We start from the raw sequence: 15,387 nt of genomic DNA, 5'->3' as shown, positions 1-15,387 counted from the left end.
CCACTGTTAGAAGATAAATGGACCTGTGAACCAACTGGAGCCTTAAACAGCTATTTAAAAGGATAAGCTAAATCATCACACCTTAATAAAAATAGTTGGATTTTGTTTCTTAGTATATTCATGATATTGCCATATTACATATTTTTGGTATTATTCTTTGATTTAACAGTTAAGTTTTCCCTTGTGTTAGCCCTCATTTTAAAACCTCAAACCAAACCAAGACACACACACACACACACACACACACACACACACAGTGCCATTGGGTTGATTCTGACTCATAATGACCCTATAGGACAAGGCAGAACTGCCCTTGTGGGTTTCTGAGACTGTAACTCTTTACAGGAGTGACAAGCCTTGTCTTTCTCCCCATGGACGATTGGTGGTTTCAAACCGCTGATGTTGAGGTACAGTGCAATGCATTACCACTACACCAACATCTAAAAGTATGGGAGTAGTTATCCTTTTAATTTTCGTCACCTCATTTGGAAGATGCAGTGTGGCAGGAATTTTAACACCCTAAACCAAGTACATTATAATATTTTGCAACATGTTAGTTGAACGAATAATCATTGAATCTTTTCCCACTCACCTTCTCCTGGTGGGAAACTGCTGCCTTCACTTTGATTGTTGGTTAAAGGAGGAATTTCTTTAATTCGTCTCAATAAAACTTCCATCAAAATGGAATACAGCATTAGAGCCTTAAGCACAGACCCCTGGTGTTGACAGCGGAGCCCTACCGCTAATGTTTCATATGTGGGTAACTGGCCAGACTGCAGTAACACTTGATCTATTCCAATAACTCTTCACTTGATCCAAGCACTACTGATACCTTTGACATCATGGTCAATTCTAGTGTTTTAATGGACAAACTGGACCTTAATGTTACAGATTAGGGCATATGTAAAGCATTTTTCCAGTTTTCCCCAACTATTTTCTCATAAAGACACACTGGCTGTACTGGTTGTGTGAACAACCTCACAAAACATGACCTGACAGCAACACAGGAATTTGAAACTTTGGATGAAGATGTGCTGAAGGAAGGAATTTGGTGCCCCTTAAATAACTTCCACATTTCCCTAGGGCTTTACCCCAAAGTAAAAGAGAGGCTTTTTGTCTCACAAGTTTCTTGAAAAAGGCTCAGTGGATCTTCGTTCCCATGTTGGGAGCTGGAAAGAACACTATGATCTCCATATATCTATTACAGTCGATGGAAAATGCCACCCTGTCTCTTGAGACGATGGCTAATTGCTACAAGACTTACCAAAAATTTACAGGCAGAAATTATGTCAATCCAGAGAGCTATGTTATAAAACCAAGTGGCACTTGATCTAATGTTGGCCACTCATGAAGGATTAAGTGCATACATTATTTCCACTTGCTGCATGTTGGTTAATACTTCAGGCCAAATGGAAACTGATCAAAATTGACTGAGTTAAGTAATCCCAATAACTGTGTACTGGAGAAACAGTTGGGGGGGGGCAGGGGAGAATCTCATTCAGGTCTACATTTTAGTTATCTGACTTCATAAGTTCCCAATATAGGTGGTTAAGATCTTTTCACTTGTGAGTGACAATGATTCTCCTAGTAGTTGGGAATGTTTCCGTTACTGCACCCAGTACTCACCGTATTACTGGCTTTTATTACTCTCATGCCTACCTACCCCCAAACTACAGGGTAAACACGCTTTGCCGTAAAAGAGGAAGCTAAATGCTTCCCTCGAGGGCACTGGAGATTGAGTTCCTTCCCAAGAAAAAGAAAGCACTGGGCCCCTCCTCTTGGCCCTTGCTTACATTCCTCACCACACTACGTAAGAGTCAAATGTGGAACATGGAAACACAAAAAGCTCCAGCAGTTAGCTAGAAATCAGAACGAGGTAAAATCTGTGAGAACAGTTAAAGGCACATCTGCTTGCTGTGCAAGCACAGTATGAACCATCTGTGTTTGATAGGAATCTTTTGACATCCAAACTCGCCCCTGAAACCAACCAGCCAACCCACGGCCAGAGAGTCAATTCTGACTCACCATGCTCGTCTAGGGGGTTCTGAGGCTGTGCATTTTCACAAGAGCAGATAGTCTCGTCTTTCTCCTGCAGGGCAGCTGGTGAGATTGAACCCCCAACCTTGAGGTTCGCAGTCTAATGCTTATTTGACAGTGCCACTTTTTTTGTATCCGAGATTATAAAGCACACTCCTTATCAGCCATGGCACTACCCCCTTGCCCACCCCTATGGATGTTAATTTGTCTCTAAAAAACTCAAGTGTCTTCCTTGGGATTCTATGGATATGTATGTACTATTCCCTTGTTAGAAGAATACAACAATGAAAGCAGTCAGCTGGTGGGGGGAACTGGAGCTGAGGTTTGTCCCTTTGGGTGCCTTGCTGTGATGCTGGCCATAAAAGCTACCTTCGTCTTCATCTGACAAAGAAGCCACACCAGGCAGGAGGCTCCTTCACCAACAATTAATGGGGACATTGGTTTGTGAAGATCTCAGTTTTCGATGTCCACCATATTTCTTTTTATTTCTGTTGGGAGTTAAAACTCTTAGAATTCAAGATCTCTTCCAGCTTACTTTATCATGCCAAGGTTGCATTTCCTTTTATTGGCTTATTGACTGATACCTGGAGATTTCTTTCTTTCTTTTTCTTGAGAGCTCACCCAGGTATTTTACATGTTATTTTATTTACCCAACAATTCTAGGTGTTGGTAATAGGAAGACTTCTCTAGACTAGCTTACCCTGCCACTTCACAAGAACAGCTTACTTGACTCTACATCGGATTACCTAAATGGGAAACAAAGGTACTGGTCCCTCCTACCCGGAACAGAATCTCTGGGACACCCTCCAGCCAAACAAGCAAAACAGGCCCATCAAGGAAATAACAGCACATATGAGGAATGTACTCCTCACAACAATGAACCGCGTGAGACCAAAATGGCAGCATTTGCCAGAAAACAGAGCTCAGAAGGCAGAAAGGTAAGAATAAAGACTGGATACAAGGAAGCCTGGGAGGAAGTTGGACGTACTGGAATTTCAACTCCTCTTGCAAAAGAAACTATGTACAAGTCACTGAATGAATAACTAATTTGCTCTCCAAACTATCACTCAAACCACAATAAAAATAAAGAAATAAAGTTCTTTAGGGATGAGTCACTGAGACAACTTCATAATAACTGTTAAGTTTTCAGTATCTGAATTCTAACAGTGGTATTTGTTGGGTCAGGCACGGGTCAGGGAAATTAGGAACAGCCTAACCTGCCCTTATGGGACCAAGATGGCTAGCTTCCAAAGGGCTCCAGGACAATGAGCCATCTCCTCGGGATCAGGGGTGATGGAGACACCGCTCTACCTCGGAACTTCAGGATGGACACGGCTTAAGCCCCCGCAGCAGCAGCTCCGGCCCCCTCCCTCCTTGTTTACCCTCCTGACCAGCTTAAAAACCTGTTTTTCAACACAGATGGGCGCGACTTCTCGGGCCCCCTGCTGGGGGGCCAGGGGACTCGCTGGGAGTTCAGGGCTCCCGGCTCTTTCTCTGCTCTCCCCAGCAGCGCCACTTCACCAACAACTTGCTGCAACAGGTGAACCTCGCCCAGGAGCGCAGAATAAACTTCTTTTCCTTCTCTCTGGCCTGGCCTCAGTTTATCTTTGCGGAGAACCTAATAGTATTGTCAGGATATTCCTACGCTTGGTCTCATGGCTATTAATAAATACTTCATCAAATAAACAATTAGAATTAAAAAATATATTTTATTATTGTTTCTACATATACAATTCAGTGACATTGATTACATCCTTCTATTTGTGCAACTATTCTTACTTGCTTTTCTGAGTTGTTCTTCCCCAAATAATATAAACCCACTGCTCCCTGAAGATCCTATCTAATCTTTTGAGTTGTTTTGTCAATCTGGTCCCATATAGATAGTGTTTAAGAGAGCATAATGCTCTGAGGCTCGTTCATATTTAAGCCATGATATTTTCAATTGTCCAAAGCATGACAATGATTGTGAGGATGGCGCAGGACTGGCAGTGTTTCATTCTGTTGTACAAACAGGGGCTAATTGTAACCAACCACATGACAACAAAAACAAGCTAAACTATCGCTTGGTTTTAAGAAGCCATCAGGGTTCGTTTTTGGTTTAAGATTTAAGGATCACCCCAAGGCAATAGTTTCAGCAGTTTAGCCAGTCTCCATGAGTCCAGAAAGTTTGGAGTCTATGGGAATTTGAATTTCTGTTCTGCATTTTCTTCCTTTTGGTCAGAATTGTATAGCACTTTTGAATAAAATGGTTAGTAATGATGGCTGCGCACCATTCAGCGTTGGTTTCAAGGCAGAGGGGACAGGCTTTCATCGAGTCAGTTAGCCACACATTCTATTGCTATTCCGGACTCTCCTTCCTTCTTCACTTTAGGTTAATAGAGACCATTTGTTATGCCTTTGATAGCTGCTTGAAAGCTTTTAAGACCTTAGGCTCTACACCGTGAATTAGGTGATAGAATTGAGAAGCCCTAAACGCATTAGGCAAAGTAACTGGAATGTCCCATGAAACCATGACCCCAAACCAAATGCCATGGGGTGTTGCACATGGGCAGCCTCAGTTCTCTCTCACTCTCTCTCGTCATTATCCCAAATATGTCTATCACTCAGCTTTTCCCATTTGAACTTTTCCGATCAATAATTGGATGATGTTACTGAAATTCATGATATTTATCTCATTATGTCTCTATAGATGCAACAGCACCATTGATTGTCATAAAATGATGAAATAAAAGAGCTGAACAGAAAATTTCAAATTCTAGAAGACAAAGTATTATAGCAAAATGTGAAAAAGACCTGAAATTAGAGAACTAAAAGGTAAGAGCATACTCAGCTTTTCTCAAGCTGAAGGAACTAAAGAGAAAATTCCAGCCTCAAATGAAATACCTAAGGATTCTATGAGCAAGATATTGAACAATGCTGTAATTATCAAAAGAAGATGGAAAGAATACAGAGTCACTGTACCAAAACCACATGACCAAGAACTACTGGTACTGAAGGAAGATGTTCAAACTGCGCTGAAGACATTTGGAAAAACCAAAGCCCCAGTTGTTGACAGGTTACCAATTGAAAAGTTTCAACACACTGGAAACACTCAGAAGCCCTGGAAAAACTAACTGGTATAAGCCAAGAAATTTGGAAGACAACTTGAAGAGATCCATATTTGTGCCCATTTCAAGGAAAGATAACACAACAGACTATGGAGATTATGAATTAATATCACATGCAATTAGAAATTGTCTGAAGATAATTTTAAAATGGTTATAGCAGTACATTGACATAAATCCAAGCCAGATTCAGGAGATGATGTGGAATGAGCCCTATTATTGCTGATAGATCTTTAATTAAAAGCTGAATACCAGAATGATGTTGACCCGTGTTTTATTAATACTGAAAAATCATTCAACTGTATGGCTCCTAATAAACTATGGGTAACCTTGAGAAGAATGAGAATATCTAATTGTGTATAAATGTGGAGCCTGTGCATAAATCAAGAAGTAGTTGGAAAAATAGAACAAAGGGACACTGAATGAGGAAAGATGTGTGTCAGGGTTGAATCCTTTCACTATCCTTAATGAAATATGTAGGCTGAATACATAATCCAAGAAACTGGAGAATACACAGAAGGATGCAGTGTCAGGATTGAATGGAGTCTTATTAACAATGTACAATTAGTAAATGATGAAACCATGACTACTGAACATGAAGAGGACTTGAAGCACTAGTGACGATCAATGAAAGCAGCCTTTAGTATGGGTTATAATCCAATGTAAAGGAAACACAACTCTGCACAACAGAGCCAATAGACAGCATCGTGATAAATCGAGAAAAGATTGAAATTGTCAAGGATTCCCTTTTACATGGATTCACAATCAGTGCTCATGGAAGCAGCAATCAAGGAATCAAACAACATATTGCATTGGAAAATTAATACAAAAAACTTATTTGATAGTGGCACAGGAGGAAGGTAAAATGAAGCAGAGGAAATATCTAGGAAGCAAAGCTATGGATAGAGGTAAAAACATGTGTGCATATATAAATATATTAATAAATAAAAATAAAGGTATTGGCCTATGTACATATATTTATATGGCAATACATTGAGGAAATGGACAGACTTTGGGCCTCTGCCCAAGCCCTGACTCAAGGTAATAACACTGTGTTCTAACAACCTGGCATTCTGTGATGCTCACCTTCCCGACACGATCACTGAAGACAAAGCAGGTGCATAAGCAAATGTGGTGAAGAAAGTTGATGGAGCCGGCTATCGAAAGATATAGCGTCTAGGTAAACAATCAGCCAGCTAGCTCATAAGCAAGAAAGCCCACATGGAAGAAGCACACCAGCCTGTGTGAACACGAGGTGTCGAAGGGATGAGGTATCAGGCATCAAAGAACAAAAAATCACCTCATTGTCAATGAGGGGGAGTGTGGGGTGGGGACCCAAAGCCCATTTGTAGGCTACTTGACATCCCCTTACAGAAGGGTCTTGGGGAGGAGACGAGCCAGGCAGGGTGCAATGTAGCAACAAGGAAACATACAGCTTTCCTCTAGTTCCTAAATGCTTCCTCCCCACCCACTATCATGATCCCAATTCTACTTTACAGATCTGGGTAGACCAGAGGATGTACACTGGTACAGATAGAAACTGGAAACACAGGGAATCCAGGACAGATGATCCCTTCAGGACCAGTAGTGAGAGTGGCGATACTGGGAGGGTGGAGGGAGGATGGGGTAGAGAAGGGGAACCGATTACAAGGATCTGCATATAACCTACTCCCTGGGAGACAGACAACAGAAAAAGTGGGTGAAGGGAGACATCTGACAGTGTAAGATATGACAAAATACTAATTTATAAATTATCTAGGGTTCATGAGGGAAGGGGGAGTGGGAAGGGAGGGGGGAAATGAGGAACTGATGCCAGGGGCTTATGTGGAGAGCAAATATTTTGAGAATGATGAGGGTAATGAATGTACAAATGTGCTTTATATAACTGATGTATGTATGGATTGTGATGAGTTATTTGAGCCCCCAATAAAATGATTAAGAAATAAATTAATTAAATTTTTAAAAAATTTAAAAAGAAAGAAAATACCATGGAATTATGGTCCTTCTGGCGGATAAAGATCACTTAGTCGAAATCCATTGGACAGCAACCAATCACAATAATACACTTCAATTTCTTCTTCAGGAAAGTGGGAATATTAAACCCATACACCCGAGAAAGTATTATCTGAGTTACTCTACATAACACACTTAACAATGAGTGTCTCTAACATGTATTCAGTAAATGTTAACAATTATTATTTATCCACAGAACAGTAACATTATGAGATGCCTACATATTCCCCTTGGTAGGTGAAACCCTTCTTCAACAGTGGCCACACAGCACTTTGGCAGTGGTTGCAGTGAGAGGAGAGAACAGAGGTCCAGAGAGGGCTTCCCGAGATTAAACAGGCTCAGTGGTAATGGAGGGTGACGGGGGCTCAGCCATGGGCAATTCCAGGCTCAAATTGAGTCGGAAGGAAATCTGACATGAGTGTTTCCTGACAGAGGGTGCCAACAACCTTAACAGCAGCAGCCTGAATCATGGGTTCTGGAGTGGGAATTCAGATGACTCACTGGACTGGAGAGAAAGGGAGTTTCCCTTAAAGTCTGGCCTCTGTTTGTCTTAAGATAAAATCTGCCACACCTGCATGCTGTGATGGTGAAAAATAACATACCGCGCGCGCGCACACACACACACACACACACACACACAAAACAAAAACCCAAACACAAAATAGTTTACGAAAGGAATTTTTTGATTCAGAAAGATGCGGGAGGAGGAAGCTCTTGGTTTCTCTGTCGCTCCTGATGGATTCGAATCCCTTAGAATCCACGGGTGACACGATCCGGCTTTTCCCTCGGGCTTCTTGTGGAGACAGCAGAGCTGCGGTCTCCTGGTCTCATCTCCGCTCTGGTTTCTGTCCAGCAGGAAACAAGGAGTCTGCCACTTAGAGGACTCTCTCATTAATGCGATTGACCTGCTCGTGATTCCTTAATGGTCACCACGTAAAACGGTGCTGTGCTTATAGTGGCCTAGGTAACTCCATCACTGTTGGAAGCAGAATTAGCTGCACGAAACCATAGGCCCGGGAGTACGGAGAAGATTCTTCTCTAACATAAACTAGGGACCATTTCAGTAAAATGCCTACTGTACTTCTCATTGTTTCATCTTGTCATGTGCTACAGGCTCTGCTGAAGTGTTACCCAGCCTCAAGTCAACTGCAATTCATAGCACCTCATAAAACAGACCCAAACTGCCTTTGGGAGTTTTAAGGCTAAACATCTTTATACAAGTAAAAAGGTTTACTTTTCTTCTAAGGAGGGGCTAGCAAGTTCGAGCTCCTGACCTTTTGGCTGGTAGCAGAGTGTGTAACCCTTGTGACACCAGGATTCCAGAGAGAAAATCCTAAGAAAACAGACTCCTGCTTTGACATTAGTTTTGAGATTCCCTGAAGAGCAAAAGGATCCTAGTAATTCTTTCTTACTCCCTTTAAGGGTTCCAATTTAGATAGTGATGGCAATACTGTGCTACACTACTCATTTGGAATACTATGCAGGCCGGAAACAGGTAGATACATAGTTAGATATAGCTATGCAAGTAAAAAGTAGAAATTCAAGAAACCTTTTTAAACAAAAATATCAAAATGTGAAACTATTGTTTCTTGTCAAATCCTATATACACTCTGGTCTATACATTTCTTTCAGAAGTGTTGCCTCCTCTGTAACCCTACCCTGAAGAATTTTGCACTCTTTGATTTACACCAAGTCAAAACAATAGTTTTGACATCATTGTGGGATCCAAATTGTGCTCCTTTGAGATATTCTTTAAATTTGGGGACCAAAAAGAAGTCTGAAGGGGCAAGATCAAGGTTGTCAGATAGTTTCCTGCCAGGAAACTCAGAGAACGGCTTTTCTTACCTTGAGAAATGAGCGGTTGCACTGCTGTGTGGGGGAAAGTTCCTTTGCCCAGCTCGCCTGTTTTATAAGCCCCCGTGCTGCTCCTAGGTCCCCCAAGAAAATCGACCCAGGTGCCCCTCTGTAGTCCCGAAGAACACGCACCATAGCCATCTGTACAGGGCTCTGCCTTCATTGACCTTCCAGAGACCCTCAGAAGCCACTGCTTTCATTGCCTCCCTCCCTCCCTCCCTCCCTCTCGCTCTGTTTTTTTAAGGTACCCCCACCCTAACCAGCCTAAGACAAGTGTGTGACTCAGATAATTTGTCTGCACCCGTCCACTAATGGAGGAGGCATGCTTATGTATATTTTGTTTGGAATAAGCCCAAGGACGTCTGAATTGGAACCTTAGTTAAAAATATTTTTTACTTGCCCTCGGGTATAGTAAGTGCCACAGAGACATTTTTAAAAATTAATTTTCCTTCTCATTGTCTCTTTCTGGATTTGACTTCTTTGCTTAGGTTCAACTCTTAATTGAATTTTGATTTTGCTACTTGCAATTTCATTGTTAAACTTTAAGCTCCCTATTCTCCAGACCAAAAGTCAATTTCTCTCTCTCTCTCTCTCTCTCTCACACACACACACACAAACACACACACACACACACATGCTCCTGCCCCCAGGATCAGAGTTCAGGTTCAGCACTGAGACTTGGATACATCTCAACCATAAAATGAATGAATTTACACCTTAGTTACAAATGAAGGAGGATGGAAGGAATAGTTCTATACTAAAAACATTATCTATATTCGAAGAATCATAGTGTGGGTCTAGCTGCTGAAAGCACCCTGTTGAATGTTCAGAATTAATTACTTGAAAATGTATGTCTATTTAAAGCATAAGTGTTGAATGAGCAATTGCCCCGTTGAGGGATTATATACATCTTTCCAGTCAGCAGGATGTTGTTCAAAATGTGTTTCTAAGGAACATGAGTTACGATGATTTCACACTTGCCAAAAGAATTTAATTCCTGTTTTGCAGTCAGTGGAAGCTCAAATGCTTCTGACTGTGTTTGATCTGACTGGAAACAGAACCCTTCAATGAATCATAAAACAAAGTCATTTTTAATAAGCATATTATGTAGGGCACTGAGTTAGGCTCCTTCCTGCCTTCCACCAGCTTGCACCATAATAGGGAAGGCCAAGACGTAGGCCTCTGTGCTGCTAAGAGTAGAGAATTCTCCTTCAGACTACAGGTCTCATGAAAGTAGGGACTGTGTTGGTTTTATTAAGGGTCCCTGCTCAATTAAAATGGTTAAGTATTAATGACATTGGCTTTTCCAAAACAAGCAAGAGGGATAAGGGACAGAGGGTGGCATGGCAGAGACATGCTGTGGGTAGTAAAATGAAATTGCTGACTCTAAGTGAAGTCGCGACAGTGTGTCAAGGTTACCGGGTATCTGTGTGTGTGTGGGAGGGGATGTTAAAGGGCATATCAGACTCTAACCAGATTTTGCCTGTGTTCCAAAGATAATTTAAGGTTTGCTTTTCATTAAAGTACCCAACAGCAGGCAACTGAATGACTAGGGCCTATCAAACCAATCCATGTCGGTTACTGTCCTCGTCTTATATTGTTTCCTATTCTGACCCTATTCACATATTCCAGGGTGCTCTGGGAGTTCTCTAGTAGATGCGACTATATCTCCTCTGCTTGATCTAATGCTGGACAGACTTTTTAATTTAGTGTTAGGCTGTGTGTGGGTGTCTAAAATAACATGACTTTCTCGTAATGGTAGCAGCATAGGAAGCAATTGGCCTCAGTCACCAAGTGCTGCAAGTACAGACATCTTTTTGTAACACATTGCTCTTGATTAGTGCTAACGCAGCATGTCCCAAGAGACAATTGTTTCAGGCTGCCAGGCCTGCATTTAATCAGAAAGGAATTTTTCATCCCAATACTAATATCTTCGTGCTACACAACCTCTGTCTTGTTTTCTTAGCTAAGCAAAAAGTTTCTCAGTAGTAATTAGAACTTTAAAAAGAAAAACTAAACTAAAAACTAACCAATGGAAATAGATAAAGTGAAGAATGTCATTTGCTACTCAGCCATAAGCCATCTAGGTTATAGAACTCAGTCAGGTTTCATTAGCGATGGAACTGTCCACTCACGGGTTTTACCACAAAAATAATAGACATTCTTCATTTGTAAGAAACCAAATCAATAACCATCTATTGTGACATCTATAATATTCTACTCTGACATTGGAAAACCTGGTCTTCTTGACATTATTAGGATGGAGAAGTAAAGTGTGAGTTCACAAAGTTAAGATAGCACAGTAATGTGAAAAGGATCATTCATCTATTTCAATTTATAAAGAGTTGGTTTGGGAGGGAAACTGCTTACGTTGGAATGCCAACTCTGCCACAGTTTTTAACTATTTGTGTCTCAGTCTATATATCTGTTCAAGGATGAGAATATTCTCATGCTAATGGAGCGTTGGTGGTATAATGGTTACAGTTGGGCTCTGATCCCATGGTTGGCGGTTCAAACCACTAGCATCTCTGAGGGAGAAAGACTGGGCTTTCTACTCCTGTGAACAGTTGCAGTCTTCGAAACCCACAGGACATTGCTATGAGTCAGCATTGCCTCAATGGCAGGGAGTAATATCTTCATGCTACACCGTCTCTACTAGGCTTTCTTAGTTTAACACACAATGTCTCAGTAACATATTGAATTTTTCAGAGAAGTAAACAACAAAGTTTTTGACATGATAATTGAGTTAATACAATTACAATGCTTAGAACAATGTTTGAACTTGCTGTAAATTCAGTATATGTTGCAACTACCTATACCATCATAGTTCTTCTATGGCAGGGTAGAATCCATTTTCGAGGTGTGATATCAAGTCATTTGGTCATATTTTCCAGTTTAGTATTTAATAATATTTGTCCACTTAAGTTGATATTTGTCCATAAGTCCGACTTCAACATCTTTTTGTCAGTTAATTTTGACTTAGTGCTTGTAAGGTTCCAAGATTCTCAACATCTATTTTATGAAAGACTCTGATAGGGAGCTGACTAAGATACCTTCTCTTTTTTTAGAAGCTTAATTCATAAAAAGGATGATACCTTTTTATAAAAACACACTGTAAAAATTATTAAAAAACAAAACAAAACAAAAACCATGGAAAATTTAAGGCAAAAATAAATAATTTACATCTGAAGGTGCCAAGAAAAATCTCACGTAAGAGATGGTGTTTAACTTTGACATACTCTTATATAGTTATTACTTGGATATATTGAGCGTAGAGGAGGGCATTTTAAATGAAGAGTAATGCCACATAGGCAGAAATCAGGTGTATGTAGGTCAAGAGAGGAAGGTGACTGTGAAATAACCATCAGTAAGTCATCATGGCCAAAATTCAGAGTATAACTAAAGCCATAGGAGAAGAGAAGAGGCAGTACATATGTAGGCCCATTGTGTAAAGCCACTAAAAGTTTTTGAAGAGAGAATTATTTTTAGAATTGCATGTAGTGAAGATGAACCAGGTGTGTTAAGCTAGGTTTTCTAAAGAAACAAAATCAGTGCAAAATATTGGTAAAGCCAGGATTCAGATCCCTTCTAAAGCTGTGACTCATCAGAATAATGTGTGTGTGCATACATATACATGAACAAACCCCCTCACAACTGGACTTATAAGCAAAATAATGATAATAAGTACATATATTATCAATGTATCATATATTAATACATATCAAATGTCTATTATTTATTTTAGAGGGGTAAGACAAATAATTCAGGCTTGGATATTCAGATTAAGATACCACTAGATAGTAAAGTCAGTAACTATTCACTTCTGGCTCCACTCCATTACTCAAGTAGTGGGGAAATAGGTTTCCTCTCTTAATGGCAAAAATTACCAAAAATGAAAAATGCTGGCATTTTAACCTGCTATACCAGTTGTATGAGTTAGTGTTTATCCCTTCATCTTTTGAAATCTTTGTTCCCTAATATGTCAACAGGAAAACCTCATAGGCTTCTGAAACTGAAATACCATATGTATTCATCTTGCGTGGGTCCTAGTATGTGGTAGGGATGAAGAAATGATAGCTCTCACCATCATCAGCACATTCATCTTCACCATTTATCACCATCAGCTTCAAATGTTGCCTCTGCCATTTACTAACTGTAGATTGTTTAGCTTCTCTTAATCTTTGTTTAGAGCAAATAGAACCCTAACCAATTGAATAGAATTCTGTACCTGTGCCCATTCCAAAGAAAACTAACCGAATAGTATTATTAATCTAACATACAAGGAAATTTTTACTGAAGATAATTAAAAATGGTTTTAACAATACAGGAACAGGGAACTGCCAGAATTTCAAATCAGATTCAGAAGAGTGAAATCGATCATATTATTGATGTTAGACAGATGTTGGTTAAAGCAGAGGATACCAGAAAGATGTATGCCCATGTTTAACTGATTATGCAAAGGCATTTTACTGTGTGGATCATAACAAATTATGGGTAATATTGCAAAGAATGGGAATTCCAGGTGACTTTAATTGGGCTTATATGGAATCTATATGTAGACCAAGAAGCTGTCGTTTGAACAAAACAAAGAGCCTGTGTGGTTTAAAATCAGGAAAGGTATGCATCAGGGTTGTATCCATTTACTGTACTTACTCAAGCTATTTGCTAAACAAATAATTTGAGGAGCTGAACTATATGAAGAAGAAAGAGGTATCAAGATAGGAGGAAGACTCATTGGAATATGCCGATGACTCAAACTTACCTGCTGGAGGGAAAGAGCACTTAGAGCCCTTACTGAAGAGGATTGAAGACTGCAGCCTTCAGTGTTGATTATATCTCAGCCAAAGGTAACAGAACTCCTCACAACTGCACCAATAAGCAACATCATGATAAAGGAACAAAGGTGTCAAGGATATCCTTTTACTTGGATCCACAATCAACCTTCACAGCAGGCAAGAAGGCAAAGCATAAATGGTGCCAAGACTCCTGTAAAGTGTTCCACAGCAAACACGTCACCTCGAGGAGTAAGATGCTCCTGACACGAACCATGGTTTTTGATGACCTCAGTGCATGCAAAAGCAGGACAATGAACAAGGACGACTGAAGAATTCATGTATTTGAATGATGGTGGTGGTGAAGAATGCTGAACATACCACAGAGTGCCGAAAGAATGAACAAATCCATCTTGGAGGCAGTACAGCGAGAATGCTCCTGAGAAACGTGACTGAGGTGACATCATCTCACAAAATTTGGACAGGCTATAAGGAGGGGCTCAACCCCAGGGGAAAACATCATGCTTGGTAAAGTCCAGTGTTAGCAAAAATGAGGACGATCCTATGGGGGAGAGAGTGATATGGTGTTTTTGACAATAGACTGAAACAGAGCCATGACTGTGAGGATGCCACATTATTGGATGGTGTTTATTCTGTGGCACATATTGTTGTTATGAGTCACAACAAACTCAATGGCACTTAAGAATGATCACCCTCAGTTTGCTTAAATTTACAATATAGTTAATAAGAACAATTATCCCACATGATTATTGTTAAGATTTATATGATCTATCTATAGAATGGCTTCATAGGATAACACTAATACAGCCCACATAGAGTTGTGAAGATTTAATAAGTTGTTAAATTTAAAGCCCTCAGCCCGACGGCTGACAGAGTCATCACTCAGTAAATGTTACCTTGCCGAGGCGGCTTAGTGGTCGTGCGCTGGACAGCTGACTGCAATGTCAGCAGTCTGAAATCACCAGCGGTCTGTGGGAAGAAGAGGAACATCAATGCCAGGGCAGTCCTATCGGGTTGCTATGAGTTGGCTCATAGAGTTTGGTTTTAATATTTTTTATCATTATTATATTATGTGTAATATAGTGAGGAGGTGGCGGTGTAATATTCAAACACTTGCCTGCTAACTGAAAGATTGGCAGTTCAAACTCAAGAGACTGTGCGGGAGAAATACTTGGTAATCTGTTCCTATAAAGATTGCAGCCTAGAAAACCATCTTGGGCAGTTCTACTCTGTTCCAGGAGTTTGCAATGATTCACACGTGACTCAATGACACCAACAACTGTAGCTATGGCTTATATGAGGAGGCTTCCACAAGTCTGTGGGGGGAAAATCCATTGCCTTTTCATTCCGTTTTTTAAATTTTAAAACAGTTTTATTGGCACATCATATAATTTAGTACTTCAATCATATCAAGATGAGTTGTGCAATCATTATCAAAATCAATTTTAGTACATTTTCTCTTTCTTTTTAAAAAAATCATTTTATTAGGGGCTCATACAATTCTTATCACAATCCACACATACATCAATTGTGTAAAGCACATTGCCCTCATCATTCTCAAAACATTTCCTCTCCACTTAAGCCCC

Source organism: Echinops telfairi, unplaced genomic scaffold, assembly GCF_000313985.2.
Source record: "Echinops telfairi isolate 266 unplaced genomic scaffold, ASM31398v2 ScPeMD7_3;HRSCAF=10, whole genome shotgun sequence".
In the NCBI taxonomy this organism is placed as follows: domain Eukaryota; kingdom Metazoa; phylum Chordata; class Mammalia; order Afrosoricida; family Tenrecidae; genus Echinops; species Echinops telfairi.
Note: the sequence above shows the minus strand (reverse complement) of the source record.